Raw genomic sequence first — 20094 nt, forward strand, 5'->3', positions numbered from 1 at the left:
GCTGCCATAGTCCTTTATCAGAAACCTAGCGTAAATGTCATATTCAAAAATAAAAATTAGAAGCATTCCTATTCAAGTCATAATTCAAACAAGGTGCTTGGAGTTATCACTTATTCAACACTGTTCCAGAGGGCTTAACCAAAAATAGAACAAACAAGTAATATAAAAATGGAAAAAGAAAAACTTGTAGATGATATTATCTATGAAAAAAAAAGAGAGAATCAAATGACAAACTACTACAACTACTGAAAATTTAACATTAGATTTAAGCAAAAGACCATCAAAATATAGAGCTCTCCTATATACCAGGATCAATTAGAAATGTAAAAGAAAAAATTCTATTCATAATAGCATCAAAAACTGTAATAGCTAAGAAAAAATCTAATCAGAACTACGTAATAACTTTATACAGAAAACTATAAACCTTTACTAAATAGCTCATCATTTAAGACTTAAATGCCAAAAAATAAAAAAAAATAAAAAAAAAAAGACTTAAATGCCATGGAATGAAAAACAAACTATATGTAGAGACACAAATTATACGTAGACACAAACTATACGTAGTTCTTCACAAATTAATATAGTAATGCAATATAATTTTAATCCAAATTGCAAAGTGGTTTATTATAGAACTTTACAAACCAATTTAAAATTTCATATAAAATATTAGATAATAGCCAAAAGCCAATTTTCAAAAGGAATAAAGAGAATACTTGCCCTATCATCTATGAAGATGTACTAAAACATTATAGTAATTAAAACATGACATTGCATATGAATAATTCGATCAATGGTATAAAACCAAAAATCCAGAAAGAGATCCATATATACTTAAGAATTTAATCATCTGATTAAAAAAAAAAAAAAAAAAGCACTGCATATCACTGGGGAAATAAAGCAGCATTTAATAAACAGTACTGGGACAACTGGCTCCACAAACAAAGTTGAAGAGCTCTATTTCATTACAGATAAATATACTCCTGATTAAGGATCTTCAGATTAAGAGTATTAGAAGAAAATACAGTTAGGTTTATGACCTTAGAGTTAGATAAGTCCCCCTACATATTATGACCAACTGTTTTAGACCTATGAAAAAGGTTTAAGGAGTATTTTTGATGACCACCCACATTCTCAGTACAGCTTCAATAAAATATAACAAACACAGTTGGAGCCAAATAAACACATCTTGCTCTTAAGAAGTTCAAAGTTCAGAAAGGTAGAATATGCACAGAATGCTACAGAGGCTTGGAGAATAGCCCAAGTCCCAAAGGGCCCAGGAAGGCCCAGAAATGAAAATACACATAAAGATTTTTTCTAAAGAGAGAAAATAGCATACACCTGAGCTATATGTTACCTTTGACTCTAAATGCCAAATGAAGATTATATTATCAATGGCAAAATCCCAGCACATACCAGTGTATAAACCAGAGCTGTGCTCTCTGAAACACAGCTCTGATGAGTTTACTTTGTGTTAGGGAATGGAGGTGAGGGCATACATACAACAGAACATACAAACAAAAACAGGTTGTGTAGACAACCAATACAAATGCCTCAGAGCACAGGATGAAACTGATTGGTTTGAGTAAAGAGAAAAAGAAAGTCTGGAGGCAGAACATCTAAATTTTAAGAGGGCAACAGATTTATTGTGCTGAAAGGAATAAAACTCCGGCTCTGGATATGTATACAGACAGCTTTAAAATAATAATCTACACTGCAGCCACATTTCAACACATAGAGCTCTCTTAGTCATGATCCATTAGCTAACTAGTATCTCATTAAATCTCACTGAGCTATACTAAACAGACATAGAAAAAGAGACTGTAGCCATTGTAACAATATCACAAATGTTTCTGAAACATTGTTGACCATGTTTGCTTCTTGAATTTTCTCTCCTGGTTTCTATGTAATGGTTTCATGTGGTTGAATTCTTTTACCTACTTTATTGTCTTCTTCACTGAATTCTCTGCTAGGTTTTACCTCTCGGCTATGAATGTACCTGAGTATTTGGAACCTACTATTTTTTAAAAACTTTAAATTTTTTTTTTTTTAAATAACAACTTCTTTGAAGACATATGACTTGAACTATCACTATTTCAAACAAAATACTTTCAAGAACTCTGGTTGGGACCTTTCTTTTGATTCCAGTTACGTATCATTGTCTTGGATATTCTGCCTCTAACTCAAATAGAAAGGTCTAAAAACAATACACACATGTATATATATATATGTAACCGCATGCGCTTCTAAAAAAAAGTCACAGTACTTATCTTTCCCCCATCTAAGACCACCTTTTTTGAATTGCTAAAGTCAATGGGATCCATTAAATTCTAGCTTATCCAATCTTCTTTTATGCTGTCTTTCCCATTTGTCTCTTCTTTTCTACCCTCTACCATGACAAATGTGATTTAGGCACTGATCATCTTAATACTTATCTGCCTTCCTGCTTCCAGTCTCTTTCCATCCTCCAAATCATTCTGACATTATAGGTGAATGAATACACCTAAAACACTACCTTAAACTTGTCACTCTTAAGCTCAAAAGTTTTTCCAAGGGGCAGTAACAATGCCAAATATTTTAGCTATTTAAGAACCTAAAAGTTTGGCTTCATGTGCCTGTCCAACTTATCTTTTCCAGTATTTAAAATCTATTCTAGAGGAGCCTGGCTGGCTTAGCTGGTAAAGCAAGTAACTCTTGATCTAAGAGTTTTGAGTTCAAGCCCCACGTTGGGTGTAGAGATTACTTACAACAAACAAACAAATACTAAAGACGACTCTAAAAAGCTCTCTACTCAAACTGTTCCCTAAGCTACCACTTGTAGCTGTACATCTAAAGAGAATAGTGAACAATCTGTTGAAATTATTAATGTAGTTTCCCAAATGCAAAGCAAATATCTTAAGCTTTCATTTTTCTTTGACCTCATCACGCCATTCATATTTTGGTCTACTTTTTATCATTTCCTACTCCTACAGACTAAGCTCACTCCCACAGACCAAGCTCAAGACACAGCAAACTACCAGACTTTCTCTAACACATTTTGTTATTTAAGAGTTTGTACTTCTACATATGCCATCCCCTAACTCTACAATGTCTTTCCCCAGACTCTGATTTGCCCCGTGTGTAACTCAGATGAAACATCATGTCTCCTAAGGAAATCCCCCCCATTCCCACAAACATCTTTGCTCCCAATGCACTTGCGTACAATTCCATAGTAGGAGTTCAAGCCCTGTAATATAACTGTTTCTATGTCTCAATATCCTCAGAATCCAAGATACTTTGAGGCATGACGAGGGCAATTAAGAGTGGGTTTTAAAAGACCTCCTGGTATGGCCATATTATTTTAGTCACTGCCTTTCAAATATACTATATGAAGAGGGAATATATGCATCACAGTTAAAAGCTCAGATTCTGAAGCCAGGCTATCTATGTATGAATTCTAGATCTACCCCTTATTCAGCGTGGCACTAGACAAATTAACCTCTCTTTGCTTTGGTTTCCTTCTTTGTAAAAGGAAGATGGTAACATTTACCTCCTAAGGTTATGAGGATTAAAAGAATTAATACAGGCAAAGTGCTCAGAACAGTGACTGGCACAAATAAGCATTATTTTTGTACTGGCTATTGTAATTAATATTTTTTTTTTTCCTGACTCTTTCTACATAGACCTCTATTTGGAATGGGCTTCTTTCATTTTTCTCTTTATCCAGGTCTCACAAAGGTTTCAGGTCTGACCTCTGCTCAATCCTTTGATTATTCCAACTCTTTAATAATCACTCCTAATTTATTATTTTTTATCACTCCTAATTTAGATATCTATAGCAGTTTCTGCATCATTCTACACTTAATTAAAGCTGCCTTGCATCCTTGCAATTTTTCATACATTTGTCAGCCCAATTTCTATAAACTCTATACATGTCCTAACAATATCTCATGCATATTTGTGAATTCCTGTAGCCAGCAGTAAGTGGTTACTATTTATTATGTAAAATAACAGAGTAGAAACTTCAAATCTGATCATACAGCCTTTGCAATCAAAGAAATGGAGAAGACTGTGAGAACATTCCACACTTCTCTAGGAGCCAAGCTGCAAATATATTAGAGCCAGGGAGTCCTGACTCCTGTTAAAATGAGAAGCTCTAAAATAGCTTCTGTGGAGGAAAAAAGCCCTCCCTGCAGATCAGTTATGGGGAGTCCATAAGTGGCCAAACTAAACTGTAGTAGTGGATCCTCCATGAGAAGTGTGTCAGTATAACAGAAAGACCAAGTGAGAGTACAGGGGTTGGAATTACACAGATCTACGTTTCAAAAGGACCCTGAGCCTCAGTTTCCTTCTCTGTAAAGTGGATACTGAGACATTTTACTTCAAATGTATATAATAATCGACATTCACCCTAACATTTAACTGCAGTGCAAATGCCCTTGGGAAAACCTATAAATAAACTGAAAACACTGCAAGTCATAAATAAAAATGAGGACACTGTGCACATTTTTCATTACATAAGAAAATATGTCCGCAGTATTTAGAATATTCCAAATTACCTATGAGAAAACTAAACATGTTGTAGCACTGTCAATTATACAGACTTGAAAAGAGGGGAAAATTCCACCATGAAACTTACTCCCCTTTTCTCACACTTTCTCCATCCTGTAACTTTCTTCTTTCACTTGTAATTAAAAACAAGTGTTCAAAAACTATCCCCCGAAAGAAATAACTGGAAAACAGGATTTAACTTAGTATCCAGTTGGCTTTATAAACGTAGAGTTCTATTTACAGTTCAAAAATACTTCAAAATGGGAATTACCATGAATTTAAGAAATTAAGATAATGGCGAACAGCTCCTAGGATGATCTGAGTCAGGAATTTCAAATTAAGAGTTGTTCCAACTTGAAGCTGGCAGTCACACGGTCTAAAGGGTTTGTTTACAGCTCCGACTTAACCAAAGACTCCAATCTTTTAGAAGAGTCACCCTGGCATTCTAATCACTAATTATTTTAAAGCTTAGTGTAACTGCTGAAATGCCCATGACTACACAAATTAAGCCGAAATGGGTGTTCTGAAGTGGCGGGGGGGGGGGGGGGGGGGGAGGGGGGGACACGACAAAACCCCAACAACCTCCAAGTGGCAAGTCTTATTTCTAATCTGATATTTTTTTCATTTGGAGTTATGAATAAAATGCTGTTCATCTACTGAAAAACAGAACCTTGCCGCTTGGAATAACCTTTAAGCTTGGGGGAGGGGTGAAGTTTTAAAGATGGATTTGGTACTTTTCAGATACAGCGTTAAGGTGGGATTCTTTAAGGGCGGATACATGTGAGAGAGAAAAAGAAGAAAGAAGAGGCTGTGAGTTGAAAATGTTTGAATTAAGGTGAACTTTCAACAGGGTTGAGACATTATGATTTCAGGATGGAAAGATGGCTTTGCTGAGGAGCTGCTAACTTCCAGGGAGAAAGTGAAGAGTCAAGTGCGGGGCCGGCGGAATTGAAGGGGAGACGGAAAGGAGCGAAAAGTGGGGCCTGGGGGGCGTGGGCCTAAGAAGGGTGTGTGTGTGTGTGTGTGTGTGTGTGTGTGCGCGCGCGCGCGTGTGTACCGGAGAAATATAGGTGACAAAGTTGTGGGAATCAGATTCCGGGCTGTGTGAACACGGAAAGGAAGGAGGAATGCGGGGGTTTCCAGGCTGGAACTAGCAAGCTGGGGACGCGCGGCGCTGGGGCGCCCCTCTCCCGCGGCAGGGCGGCCCCCTGGAGGGCCCGGCCCCAGGCCCGAACGCCCCGACCTAGCCCTCGTCCTCGCGCTACGCGGCCCTTCACTCGGTCGCGGCACCTCCTCACCTCAGGCCTCGGCGCTTCACTCAACCGCATCCGTACAACGCAGGACTCCCCCGGCGCCAGGCCGGGCCGGTCGGCCGCACAGTCGCGGCCTCCAGCTCAGCTGCGCCCGGGCGTTCCCCTCGCGGCTCCGCCGGCCTCTCAGCTCTGAGCTCCGGCTCCGGCTCGCTCCCGGTTCCTTCCCGCAGACGCGGCACGCGGCCCTCCTCCCACCGCGGGGCGCTGCGCCCCCTGACCCCGCCTCGCAGCGCCCTCGCCGCGCCCCGCCTCCGGATTTAGGGGCTGTATGCTGATTGGCTCCGGCGAGACCCGGCGCGCCCGGGCATTGGTCGGGAGGCCGCCCGACGGCGAAGGGGCGGGACTCCGGGCAGCTGCGATTCCCGTAACGCGGCTCCTGGCGTCCGGGATTCCGGCGGCTGCGCCCGCGTCGCCTTTCCTAGACCAGATCGAAGGGTTCCCCCCGCCTCTCCTCTGCGGGCGGAAGGAGCGGAATGTTCCATTTTTCCGTGGAATAACAGGCTCGTGAACTGAAGCCCGGTGCTTCCTACGCCCGCCGCCGTCCCGTCTCGCTGCGGTGCCCCGGGCCTGCCCTCGCGGCCTTCCCCGAGGGACCGCCGGCTCCCCTGGGGACAGGGCAGGCGTGGGAGTTTCTCAGGGAAAGTGAAGGACTCGATGGTCGTGACTCGACACGAGGTGACCGCAGACCGTGGCGGCGGCGGCCTCGGTGCGAGTCTACCATCAACGAACCTTGCCACGATATGTATTTCCAAGTTTGGCTGCGATTGATCGGTGAACCCCCCAGAGCTGGCGTGACCTGCCAAGAAACTAGTTCTTCCTTGCGGTTTGTACCTCTCAAGCTGTGATAAAAAAATACCTAGCAAAAACTAATTTCGTTACATGCCTCCCCCGCCTGAGAAATGGACCTTCAGGCTCGCTGTGATTTTTTTTTTTTTTTTTTTTTTTTTTACTCCCCCACCGAGGGCATGGAGAAACTTGTAGGATAAGCCGTGTGCGCGTGCGCGTGCGCGTGTCAAGAAACACCCAGAGGCCAGGGCCTTTTGTGGAAGAATGGCAGGCCAGGCCGTAGGAGGGCAACAAGGGTTTAACAGACTTGGAACACATTATACCCCTAAATGAAAAATTACAAAGTTTGTCATTATATTGAGGATTCAGATGCAGAGAGAATAAAACACAGGACAAATTACAATCTCTTAGTTGTTGATCAGATATTTTGAAGAGACACGGAAAAGCAGATCTAGGGCTAAGGGACTCCCAAGCAAACCCGGCGACGGTGCTGTAAGAGACGCAGAGCTCCACCGTGTTCAGCTCTCGCTCCTCCCTGTCAGGCTACAGCTAACCTACAGGGTATGATGGAATTGTATCCTAGTCCTGACATTTATAGGGGTGCTGAAAACAAACGTAGAAAAGATTTAAATTAAAATGTTTATTTAGAGCTAGCAAACATTTATTTAGAGGCAATGGATAGTGGTTAAGTGTACTTTCTGGTTCCAAATCACCTGAGTTGGCATCCTGTTGCTGCCATTTCCTGTGTCTGTGACAGTTGGTTGGCAAGTTATCTCAGTTTCTTTATTTGCAAAATCAGAATAATGGTACCGACCTAATAGGATTGCTGCAAAGGTGAAGTAAATTATATACCAGACATGAAGTGTTTGGTATACAGGAGGTGCTCAATATATGCCAACTGCTTTTGAATGTCTTCTATGTCGGTGCTTCCCAAACCTTTTGCATTGACGCATATATTGAAAATGATGATATTTCACTGGTACAGGGAATAAAGATGGAAGGAATCAATATCTCATAGCACACTAGTCTGCCTTGTGCACTGGTCAAGAGAGCGAAAGACTGAGTCAGTCCTTTCGTGGGTATCTCTGTATTGGCTTAAATCAGCCCTAATGTCTCAGAAACTCACATTTTATGGGGATGGTTGAAGTCCTGGGCTAAAAGAATAGATCAATATTGGAGAAAGATTTTTCAAAACAGGAAGAGCCTCCTTCCCTTCCCGGGCTGGAATTCCATGACTTTGCAGACACCTCTTTAGGGTATTGGCCCTGCAATGACCACTTTTTGGTTAAGGATTTGTCAGGAGAAAACTCTGTCAAAATGCAACAATAAGTGGAAAGAGTGACATAGCCATCGAGAACTTTCCATGTATGCCTTAGGATCATTTGGGATTTCACATATGTCAAAAGCAGAGGAAGTGTACAGTGAGAGCAACATGAGGATAATGAGGTTAGTCGAGAGTAGGTGAACAAAACTAGAAAAAAAATGCTACACAACAAAGGTAATATATGCCAAAGACAAATTTGGCCTGCTTGTATTTTCATATAGTTGGCTGTGACCAAGATAGCCATTTACTTCCTTGCCTGTGCCCAACGTGCTTCTGAAACTCTGTGTCAGCCTTGGAACTATCTGCATGTCCCGTCCCAGCCCAATGATTCTAGCATCCATGATAATGACTCACTTAGAACCCTGACCTCCCAGTTTCTCATCGTACTTTTCCAATCATCTCTTTTTTTCATCTATATCAAAACCCACAGATGTAGTCACTCCTTGAATCCAGTCATCAGATGAAATTACAACACCTGCAAATTTTTCTATTGTAAGTTTCTCTCTACCCAACACCACCTACTCTTGTACCTCTCTTACTGGCTCACTCCTATTGAGTCTACAGTTTGTCCTCAGCATGACCTCCAGTCTTTGTTCTCAAAGTTTATCAGTTATTTCCTACCTTTGCTTATCTCCCTAAACTGTGGGAACCCTTTTATTGACTTTTTAAACCACACTCTCACTAGTATCCTCAATTCCCTTGACTTTCAGCCACGTTTACCTTATCAATGCTATTTCTCATTTCCCTTGTCCTTGAACTACTAGCCCTAACCTAACATTCTATTCCTAGTACAGAACCTTGTTTCATTATTCCCTGGAAAAAAATCAGTACCATCCTCATTTGTGTGCAATCTTAACTTTTCTCCAATTTAGGAGGAAACTGTATACCCTTCTTTTCCCATTGCCTTACTCTTTTAAAGTTTTCCTCCTTCTGCATTCTTGGTCCTACTCTTACCAATTTCAGTCCCCTAGTTTTATATTTTTCATTATTAGCCTAAAATACCTTAAGAAAATTTTAAAAATTAAATATTTAATCAATGGTGAGTTGGGGACGGCTTTTCTGTATGTGTTAAAATCTTTGTAACCTAATAGCATCTAATTCACCAAGCAGAATGAAAAGTAATTCAAAATAAATTTCAAAATGAAGCAGTTTCAGCCACATTATAACCTGCTTAATAAGTTTGGGATGAAGTATGAACTTAAATCAAGTTGTACCTAATTTAAAAACTCAAAAACATGACAAATTCATTTCATAGCAACAAAACTAGGCAACAATGTGACTCTATTTCAAAAATTTTACATTATATCTGGGCATACTGTAAGAGCACAGCTTGAAAGTTTTTCACAAACTGAACAAAGCCATATAATCAGCATCTAGATCAAGAAAAAGAGCAACACCCCCCAAAGGCCCCTCTTGCTTCCTTCTAGTTATTGGAAAGCCACTGGTGACCCCTATTGTGACTTCTAACATCATAGTTTTATGGCTATCGTTTTAAAAATGAGAATTTAGCAGAAACTTTTTCATGTTATTAGTATTTGCTTATTTTATTGCATTGTAATGGATAACTATAGTAGAGTGTTCTGCTCTATATAAAATGAATACTGCTCTATATAAAAATTAAACACAGATGCAAATTGACTTTGTTGAAGCAGAGGGCATCTAGCTTCTCGTTACTCTAGACCTCTGGGAAACCCTGTCAAATGGCCCTGGGCTTGTCAATGATCTTGAATTCCCTCATTCACAGGGAGCAGGAAAGGCCAGTGTAGAAGTGTGAGCAGCAATGAGGTGGCATCTTATTCTTAGACACCTGCATAGATAGGATAAGGAAGTCAGGTATTGGGACACTAACTTTGCAACAGCCTAGACTAGCTTCAGAATATCATCTTGATGATTTTTACCATAATTTGCTTTTTGTTAACTCTGACACAACTCTTGAGAGAAGCAAAAGTTTTTCTTTTGTTGACCTTCATATGCAAGAATACTGTTTAGTTACAAAATAGATTCCTTGGCTCCAAGTCTGATACTTACCAGATAAATAAGAAAGTACCAACATGAATGTTTTAAAAAATATATTTTATTTTGTGGGCTTGTATGGCCAAGAATTCCCAGCCTTTTGCCTAGAATTTGGATAAAGATTTGGTACTAACTGTATTAAATACTGGCTTAGGCAAATGTGAGTCTGTCTCCTCAAGGGAAGCTGGCGGTACCTACCGAAAAGGCAAACGTTAAGTGAAGATACTTCTTCAGACAGCTGAAATTTCTTGAAAATGGTCCTTTCTGATTTTTCTGTAGAATTTTAGGGTTTGATCATTTTCCAGGATCAACAAATAATAAAGGGAATTTAGTGTCAGAGTCAAATGAAACTCAGAATGAAGCTAATCTAGCTCATATTTCAAATTATGAGAATCATTATTTTGCTCTAAGTGGGCATGATAGACTTTTAGTGTAAATTCTTTGACCTCTTGCTTCTCCGTGTTCTTTGTGTGGTTTTCTCTTCATGATAGAAGAGATGCAGAGGACTACGTGATGAAAGATTACGGTGCCCATCTTGCTAGTGTCTGTTGTGGCTTTGAAAAATCAAATAGCCATGTTGTAGCCTCTAAGTTATATGAAATTGTAATGCTTGTCTGGTGAGGAGACTCTCTTCCTTGCTGGCTTTGATGAAGCAACCTGCCATACTGAGAGCTGGCATATGGAGAGATCTAATGAAGGGTGGCCTCTGGCTAACAGCTGGTTAGAAACTGAAGCCTTCAGTCTTACAACTCAAGGAACTGAATTCTGCCAACAAAAGCAGATCCTGCCCAAGTCAAGCCTCGGATTAGACAACATCCTCAGCCAACAAACTGACTGTAGTCCTGTGAGACCCCAAAGCAGAGAACCCAGTCAACCTGTGCTCAGACTCTTGACCCACAGAAACTATGAGATAATAAATGTGTGTCATTTTAAGATGCTAAGTTTGTAGTAACTTGTTCTGCAGCAATAGAGAACTAACACAGCGGGCAAAAGTCAAAAGCTATTTACATATATGTTCATGCAGACTGTTATTTGTACACATTCAAATCCAGCATTTCTTAAGTCAATAAGAAGATCTAGATCTGGGAAAGGGAATTATATCAAATAGGAACTTGCTCTGGTGTTCCAAAGAACCAGGAATTAAGGGGACCCCAATTGTTCCAATTTATTCAGTTCATTTATTCCATAAACAATTACTGAACATCCACTATGTGCCAGGCCCTTAGATATGGATCTGAATTAGACATGTGTGGATCTTGAGAATCTCAGGGATGCCTGGGTGGCTCAGCGGTTGAGTGTCTGCCTTGGGCTCAGGGTGTGATCCTGGGGTCCTGAGATCGAGTCCCACATCAGGCTCCCTGAAGGGAGCCTGCTTCTCCCTCTGCCTATGTCTCTGCTTCTCTCTCTCTCTCTCTCTCTCTCTCTCTCTGTCTCTTATGAATAAATAGAAAAAAAATTTTAAAAATCTTGAAAATCTCAAAGTGTAATGAGATAGCCAGACAAGTATGGCCATGTCATAGTGCCATGAGAAAGGTGTTAAGAGAACATTTGCAAGTGCTTGTGCAAGAATACTTAAGGAACTAGGGGTTATAAGAGTTATGAACTTCTCTCTACCTCCAATCTCACATCTTCTCACTCTGTGGTGGGTTAAAGATGGCCACAAATTCTTTGATACTTCTCTGTGGAGGGGTGAGGTTTATTTCCCTTCCTGGTGAATTTAGCTAAGCTTGAGTATGGCACTGATCCATATGGTACAGAAAGTGACTCTATGCCTAACATTTAAATCTTTTTTTTTTAAATTTTTAAAAATTTATTTATGATAGAGAGAGAGGCAGAGACATAGGCAGAGGGAGAAGCAGGCTCCATGCACCGGGAGCCCGTCGTGGGATTCGATCCCGGGACTCCAGGATCGTGCCCTGGGCCAAAGGCAGGCGCTAAACTGCTGCGCCACCCAGGGATCCCTATGCCTAACATTTAAGAGAAGTTTTCACCTTGGTCTCTGGAAGTCCTGGGCCACCATGAATAAGTCCAACACTCTTGTTAGACCATATGGAAAGGGTCGAGATGACACAGAGAGGAACAGTGACTTGGCTGCCCAGTTACCAGGCATGAGTGTAAAACCATCTTATAACATCCATACCAGATCAACTGGCAGATGAATACTACTGGGGTGCCAACCAGTGCATATAGAGCAGAAGAATTGCCTAGCTGAGCCCTGCCCAAATTCCTGACCTCCAAAACTGTAACATGTAAAAAAATGTTATTTGAAATCACTAAGTTTTGTTAGGAATAAACAACCAGAATTAAACCCTCAGATCCATCATGCACAATGTTGAAAATCCAACCCTTTCAATGCCTTATGTCACGTAAGCCACTTTTGTGTGTCATGAAAGTCCTCCAAAAGTCCTGACCTCTACTTACTTCTCCAACCATATCTTCATCATAACCTCCAACTCCAGGCTGTCATATTACCAATTTGCTAATGGTTCCTGGGCTAGCTTCCAATATACTGTTTCCTACTTCCATGCCAAGAAAACACAGCTTTACACTGTTCCCTTGGCCTATCATTGCCTCCTTCACTTTCTTCGCCTATCTTGATTACCGTCTTTCAATATTCGTCTTAGGAGTTATTTCCTTCTCCCAGAAATATATCTGATTTCTCCCTGCTCTAGGCCATGAGAAACACACAACAAAAGAATGCAAATGATTCCAGATGACCTCCTCTATTTTCTTCTCTCCAGAGAGCTAACTTCTGGGGGCAGTGGGAAAGGGCTTCTGTCCCCAGTCTTGACATGGCCTGGCTTCTGCTGAGATGACCAACAGCCCACTGTGGTTCCTGGGTGTCACGGCTGCCACATTAGGTTACCTGTGGAGATGTTCTTGACTCACCTGGACTCGTGATGTGCACATTCCATGCCACTTCTCACTTTTATGACTCACTGTTATGATGATAAGACCACGTGGGCTCTTTGTCAGCTAAATTCTGTGCCCTTCTTGGTGTCTAGGGGCCATTCAGCACTTCACCTGTGCCTCTCTGGGGCTGCTAGAGATTCAGAGGGGCTGTGTTAAGCTTTTCCTACTCACGGCACTCCATGTGGCCATCTTTAACTTACTACTGTCAGAGCATTGTGTGCTAGGAAACACTGAGAGGCTATTGCTTCCCAAGATTTCACATGGTAACAGATCCCCAATATCATCATGAGCCTCCATCATCCTTCCCCACCGTAGAGCTAACCTCAAGGTAAAGGACATGGTAGACGATCCTTTCTTTTTTTTTTTTTTTTCTTCACTACTTCTACTTCTTTTGCTTACACTCATTTATCTACTTCTGCTCTCCCCAGCTTGGGAAGGCTTTCTCTGGCCTGGAGGTGGGTGTGGGTGGGAGGCTGATGTTTGCAGGAAGGGCAACAAAAACTGGCCAGCAAACACTCTTCCCAAGTCCTTCTTACACCTGACCAAGTCTTTTGAATTTGAAGGCCAAGAGTTTTATACCTTTATTCCTGACTAATGCTGTGATAATTTTTCTAAAGAAATGGGGGAAAGTTAGTAAAGGGGAAGTGCAAAGAGAAAAAACTTAATTTGGAATGAACTTCACTAAAATACTTGTCATACCAGAAGAAACTTTTTAGCTCTTCCAAACCTGTGCTCTCTCCTCTCACATCTGCCAAGACAGTCAGAGGTAAGAAGCCCCAAGTTAGAATAAAGAGTATCTGCTGTCCTAAATGTGATTTTTGCTACGGAGGGAATGAGAAGAGGGGAGAGATCAACCCGGTGAAAACTCACTTTCAAGTACCCGGGGCCAGAGTTTAAAACAAGGCTTTTTCCCAAGGGTTGACTGGCTTGGGAACTGAGCCTCAGAGGTCATGTAGAAAATTTCCAGGGACATTCAGGGCAGCTCACACTCTTGATTGTGGTAAATAAAGGGAACAACTAAAAAAGCTGTGTGGCATTGCACTTTTTGTGTCCAGCTCTGGTTCTGCTTGTGGATCTGTGCGAGAGAGGGTGGCCAATGTCCCAATGTGCCGCCACACATCATACACTACCTTTTTCTGCATGCATGAAAGCAGAACAGGAAATGAAAGAATGGACAATTCCTCTCATGTGTTTACCTGTAACGGTAGGAGGTAGGGAGAAAGGAAACCCAGTATATCTTTACATCTCTAGCATCTAGCTACCAATGGACTAAATGATCCAACCTTATATACAGAAAACTGTTCTAAATAATGTAGGCTGTGATTTTGATTTTAAAAAGAAGATAAAGTGATTTTTCTTGCAAGTAGGATTAAATCATGCTGTTTTCTCTAACTGATCAGAGACAAACATCCAATGCCTAAATAACTAGTCATTAGGCCACCCTTCCTTGAGTGCCAGCTGTGTGACAAGATTGGGCACTCACTATATTAATCTTTGCAATGAACCAGTGTGGGAAGTGTTGTCATTCCCATTTTATATATGGGGAAGCCAAAGCTCTGAAAGTTTAAACAACCACTCAAGGTCACACAGCTGGAAATTTGTTTATGGGGACTGGGGCCTAAGTCTTTATCGTTCTCAAAAATCATGCTCTTTCATGATGCCACATTATCACTTCACCATGTTTCACAAATACCTTCTAATGATTTTCATTATTTTGAGCTTTGTCAAAAATGTAATGGGACAGAGAGGATTGGAAGAAAAATCTTTTCTATCCACAATGCTCTGTCACACTGCTGCCTCTGGGGATTACTGTGTGAAAATCAGGGTGATAACAAACACTAGTGTTTACCACAGGCTGGACACTTTTCTAAGTGTTTTATATCTTAATTATCAATTCTCACAACAATTCTGTGCAATGAGTATTATTATCCTCCTTTTAAATCTCAGAGTGGTAAAGCTACTATCCCAAAGTCTCATTGCTACTAAATAGGGACTCTGGGATTTGAATCCTGAGACTGCTCTTAAATACTATGGGAAAAGCTACTCATAAATTACAGAGTAAAAAGTTACTTTTATAATTTAAAATACAGTCAGTATCAATTTCTGTATCAACCAGGGCTTCTTATACTGCAAGCAACAAAATAACCCGATACCACTTCTGAGAAGTCCAGAGGCTCCAGGCAAGCTTTGGTCCAAGGGCTCAAATGATGCCACCAAGAACCTGGCTTCTCTGTCTTTACTCAGAGTTGACAGTATGGCTGGAGCTTTGGGCTCTACTCAGTGGTCACCGGAGTCATTACCATGCTTTCACTCTGACAAAATGACTGCTGCAGTTTGAAACTTAGCATCACATGCCATTTCAATAGGAGAAGAGTGAAATCTGCCTTTCCTTCAAATTCTAGCAAACATTTCCTCATGTCTCATCGGCTCAAATTTGGCTAAATGTCCATGCACAGACCATGGTAGGAAGGATGAGATGACTAGCTTTAATCCACTGGGTCCCACCCCTGCAACTTACCCAAGATACTTGTCTGAGAAAAAGGGGAAGGTGGTTCAACAAGGCAAACATAGGGGATAATTTCCTGGAGGAAGAATGTGTACTGGGCAGGATACAGCAGTAGTCCACAGTATTTCCAGGCTAGTAGTGTTAATATTTTGTGTATTTTCTTCAAATTTTATTGTCTAAGAATATTTTTTACTTACATATTCCTTTTGTTTTATTTCTTCATTTACCATTATGGCTTAAGCAATTTCCCACATTGTTAAAAGCTCATTTTACTGAATACACTTATAAAGCTTTTATTAGCTCAATGAAATCTTCCAATAGATTTCCCATATATAGATCTTGGCAGTAGACATGGCAGGAGGGTGTGATTACTTCAAGTGAGCCTGGGTCTGGTCTTGGAAGGGGCAGATACCAGACTGCTCCTCGGTACTCTTGCCTCTCCTACAGCCATGCCTCAAGCCCCTCTTTGCAAGGCTTCTGGGGCTTGGCTTGTGAGGGAGAGGATGAGGGGAAGGAAGGCTCACATGTGCCAGAAGCATCTGGCCCAGTTTGCTCGAGCCCCACATTCTCCAACATAAAAACATTAGATACCAACACACACCCCCTCATGACCTGGGAAACTTGCTACCCTGGGTAAAAAGACCAAACAATGGGAAAAAATTAATTAGAAGTATGGCAGATCATGGGTAGAAAGAGCTGCCATTGCATGACTCTGAAAACCCTCATCATGACTCTGGCATCATCTCTAAAAACATATGGTATTGCCTCTGTGCAAGGTGTTTTTCATTTTGGTTAGAATTTTCACTTTTAAGAGGGCCAATTTCTTTAGGATTTGGTCAGAAGACTTTAGATCCTGAATTTTTAAAAGATATTATTTATTTATTCATGAGAGACACACAGGAAGAAGTAGAGACATAGGTAGAGGGAGAAGCAGGCTCCCTGCGAGGAGTTCCATGCAGAACTTGATCCCAGGACCCCGGGATCATGACTTGAGCCAAAGGCAGATGCTAAACCACTGAACCACGCAGGGGCCCCTGATCCTGAATTTGTGCATCTAAACTCATCTGTGCTTATTCTAAGTAGAACAGTCAGGTTGAACTTGTAGATCAACAATCAACATTGTGCCAAACAAAATATTTTCTTCTTTGAGGCAAGTAGTGAGTTCCAATATTTTTGAGCCTTTCTCACACAAGGAAATGGATCACATCATTGAAGCTGCACTAAAGGAAAATCTACAGTAGCATTTGTAAAGCTATAACATTGTAGAAGAAAGGGGAAAACATCAATATAGAGAATTATTAATTGCTGTTTTGTGCCTTCCGATGACTTCACGTTTTGTGTTGGTCTCTCAGTAGAGATCCCAATCATCACATTACACGTAAGGGTGCAAGGCCCTGATCGTGGGGTGGGGTGGCTGCTGGTTCTGCTTTCTGTTCTGTCAGGCTTTGGTGGAAGCAACCAGTCAGGCAGCTAGAGGCGGGCACAACCCCATGTACGTGCTGAACAGTTGGAAATGATTTGCTATTTAAGATGATGGGGTGGAGAGGAAGCACAGGGTGAGGAGACTGAAGGCCACATGGTTCTAGCATGTATTTGCTCTATGATTTTAGGGGAGTTAAATGTCTCATCTAAGTCTCCAGTTCTTATCTTAATATGGGAATACAATTTAGTTCAGCAAGTTATTATGAAATCAAAACATGTAAAGTTGCTTTTTATGGAAAAATAATATAAATGGGAAGGTGTGTTATTATTGCTTTATGATTATTTTTAACTATTAAGCTCAATCATGGAAAGACCTATATACTGACTAGTGAACTGTGATAGCTTCGTAGAAGTCTGTAGTTTAAGGTCCCAAAATAAAACGAAAACATAAATGTCAGATCTTTACACACACACACAGAGCAATTTGTTTAGTTGGTGAGCTTGGTAAAGATGAGATAGGTTTTTAAATTTTTTTATTTTTATTTTTCTAGTTCCTGCTACCTATTCACCAAGCAGTGAAGGCAGGATTCTTTCTAGATTCCAGAATCACAGCTTTAAGGAATTAATGGGTAGAGACTGTAGAAAATATACTCTATGTCCAAACTTTTTTGCCGATGAAGAAATTGGGACTTGTCAATTAGTTCCAATTAGTACTTGCATGAAACAAATAGTTAACGGCAGAAGTGGGATGACATCAGACTGATGACATCAAATAAATATGCTACAAGAATGAATGACTTAGAACAGCCTAGATCTGATGTTAAACCCTAAAGTGATCTCGTCACATGGAGACGCAGGATCTTATGTCTGCAAATAATTGAGGTTCCTGAGTAACTGGCTGCACCTGATGGAGGCCAGAGAGGGATTGAGGACAACCAATGGATTTTTGCCATTTTTCTGATTATCATTAAATTGTATTATCTGTAAAGATACTGTTTAGAAAACACTGCCATGGTATAATTCCTGTGAATTGCTTAAAATAAGAAGTCATACCTACCATTTATCAATCACCCAGTATGTGCCAGGTACTTCACTTAACTTGGATAACTTAATCCTCCCCCTCTCCCCCCAGTCTGGAAGGTTGGTACCACTCTCCCATTTTACAGATGAAAGCAAAGTTCAGAGAGGCTAGGGAAGTTACTTAAGGTCACAGAACTGGTAAACTTCAAGAGTAGGATTCTACATCAGGTCTGTAAGATCCTGAAGTCCAGGCTCTTTATGTCACTTACCGTGGTGGGTATGGATGGCTCAGAGACTAAGGCTGGCCGATACATTCTTGGCCATGTTTTCAGTTCTTTGCCACTCTTACAACAAGACTTCTGCACCACAATCAGCTGTCCCACACTGGAGTTGCTTGCTTAATGTGATTTACACTAAGATTCTCTGTTTCAGACAAGTGCTTAGAATCCTTCCCTTTGGGCAGTGATTTCACACTGTTTTGACCCCAGATCTCTAAATCTTTCCAACTGATTTTGTCCTCTTCTTGCAATTTCCATAAGCACTTCAGGTTCCTTCCTTGAATAAGAAGGGAAAGCAAAGAATCACAATAGATAGGCAAATATGGGAACCTTTTTTGCATTAACAAAAGTAGAGCTTTGGGTAAACACTCAAGTGAAATAGGATTTGGGTCCTGCTTGCTTAGGGTTCAGGCATGACAGTATATACTTTTTTTTTTTTTTGAAGGTTTTATTTATTCATGAGAGACACAGAGAGGCAGAGACATAGACAGAGGGAGAAGCAGGCTTCCTGCGGGGAGGCCAATGCAGGGCTCCATCCCAGGACCCTGGGATCATGCCCTGAGCCAAAGGCAGATGCTCAACCACTGAGCCACCCAGGCGTCCCTTATAGTAAATACTTTCTGCATAACAAATTGAAAGCAGACCTGTGGTCTCTTTTTCTTGGGAATCATATACATACTTGAACATTAAGCAAAGGATCCTGGAGAGAGAGGTGAAAAGTTTTTCACTATTTGACATTTGGCCGAATAATCTTACATGTAGAACATATGAATTATGCTTTTCTTTGGAAAACCTTATTCCATGTACAGGGCATATGGGTCATGAAGGAGGCGGGCATATGACTAAGAGTGAGAATATCTCTGAGTCCTGGCTCTGTAACTTCCTGACTCTGAAGTCTTTGGCAAGTCACACAATTGCTCTGATTCCTAATGGGTAAAATGGGGCCAACAGGGGTGATCCCTGGCTATGGCACAAGGATGGTACGAGGGCCAAATGAGAGAAACGATGGGAAAGGGCTTTCTAAACTGTAAAGTGCTGGGTAAATGCAAGGAGTTAATATCAACCACAGAACATCCCTGCTTTGCCTGTGACTCCCTGTGAGGGTGGTGGCTCTTGAAGGTGGTGCGAGAAAGTGTTGTGCTGAGGAGGATATGGGTCAGTTTTATATTCAGATGCTAAACCACAGCTGCTGGGCAGGCAGAAAGCCAGGGCAAAGACTGCTCTCTCTAGCTGCATTGAGATTCCAGTTTCCTCCCTTTACTATTCACTCACTGCCCTGCCTACGAACAGGGAAGTGCCAGCCACCCCCCTCCTCCCACATCCACAGGGAGGAGGGAGGCCAGCACAGAGCCACAGAGAGGTTGGGTCACTAACAAGAACTACTATTTATTGAGTGCTTACTGTATACCAGGCATGATGCTAAGTGTCTTACATACATGATCTTATTTATTTCTCATGTCAGAAAATGAGGTATAATTAGTACTCCCATTTTACAGATGAGGAAACTGAGAGTCAGAAAAGTCAAATAACTTGTCTAAGATTATAAGTAGACAGTAGACTCTATGAAGAGTCAAATCCAGGTGGTCTGATTCTATTTTTAGTATATGTGCTGCTGAAGCGAGCACCAGGTGGTCTGATTCTGAAGCTCACATCCTCAAACAGCCTTCTTAGGAGCCAGAGTAATCTCTTCACTCTCAGCTTCCTGCCACCAGCACAACTCTGTTGGTGTATCCAGTTTCTGAAGAGAGCAAATGCCGAGAAGGGTGCTAATGATGGTCTGGCAACTCCATTTCCTACTCACTGCATAGACCTGCTTCAGTGCCATCAAGTCCTGTTCTGTACAGGTGGCCGAGCATTAACCTGGTAACCTATCTCTTTTTGCTCTTGGAGTTTCTGTCTCATAGATGTCATAAAGGTGTCTAATTTTAGGCCAAGGCAGAATTAGAGTTGTAATTAAGGCAGGGTTTGATGTGGTGGTCATAGCCAAGGAAC

General features: G+C 41.3%; 1 protein-coding gene and 1 long non-coding RNA gene across 6 annotated transcripts in view; both read right to left on the bottom strand.

The window, feature by feature from the left end:
- The window catches only part of IL6ST (interleukin 6 cytokine family signal transducer), a 59461-nt gene extending 53403 nt beyond the window's left edge, over nt 1-6058 (bottom strand). For 2 of the 4 annotated variants that reach the window (XM_077897850.1, XM_077897849.1), the window contains exon 1: nt 5826-6058. The gene's annotated coding sequence lies outside the window, so the exon portion shown is untranslated. The remainder of the gene's footprint in view (nt 1-5825) is intronic. The other 2 variants (XM_077897848.1, XM_077897847.1) reach the window with 1 other exon arrangement.
- Nucleotides 6059-9481: 3423 nt separating this feature from the next.
- LOC144314102 (uncharacterized) overlaps nt 9482-20094 on the bottom strand; it is a 33807-nt gene continuing 23194 nt past the window's right edge. The window contains exons 4-6 of one of the 2 annotated variants that reach the window (XR_013379763.1): nt 18094-18379; nt 12853-13006; nt 9482-9757 (exon numbers count right to left, since the gene is read on the bottom strand). This is a non-coding gene — a long non-coding RNA (uncharacterized LOC144314102). The remainder of the gene's footprint in view (nt 9758-12852; nt 13007-18093; nt 18380-20094) is intronic. The other variant, XR_013379764.1, reaches the window with a different exon arrangement.

This window comes from Canis aureus, chromosome 5 (assembly GCF_053574225.1).
Source record: "Canis aureus isolate CA01 chromosome 5, VMU_Caureus_v.1.0, whole genome shotgun sequence".
Classification (NCBI taxonomy): Eukaryota; Metazoa; Chordata; class Mammalia; order Carnivora; family Canidae; genus Canis; species Canis aureus.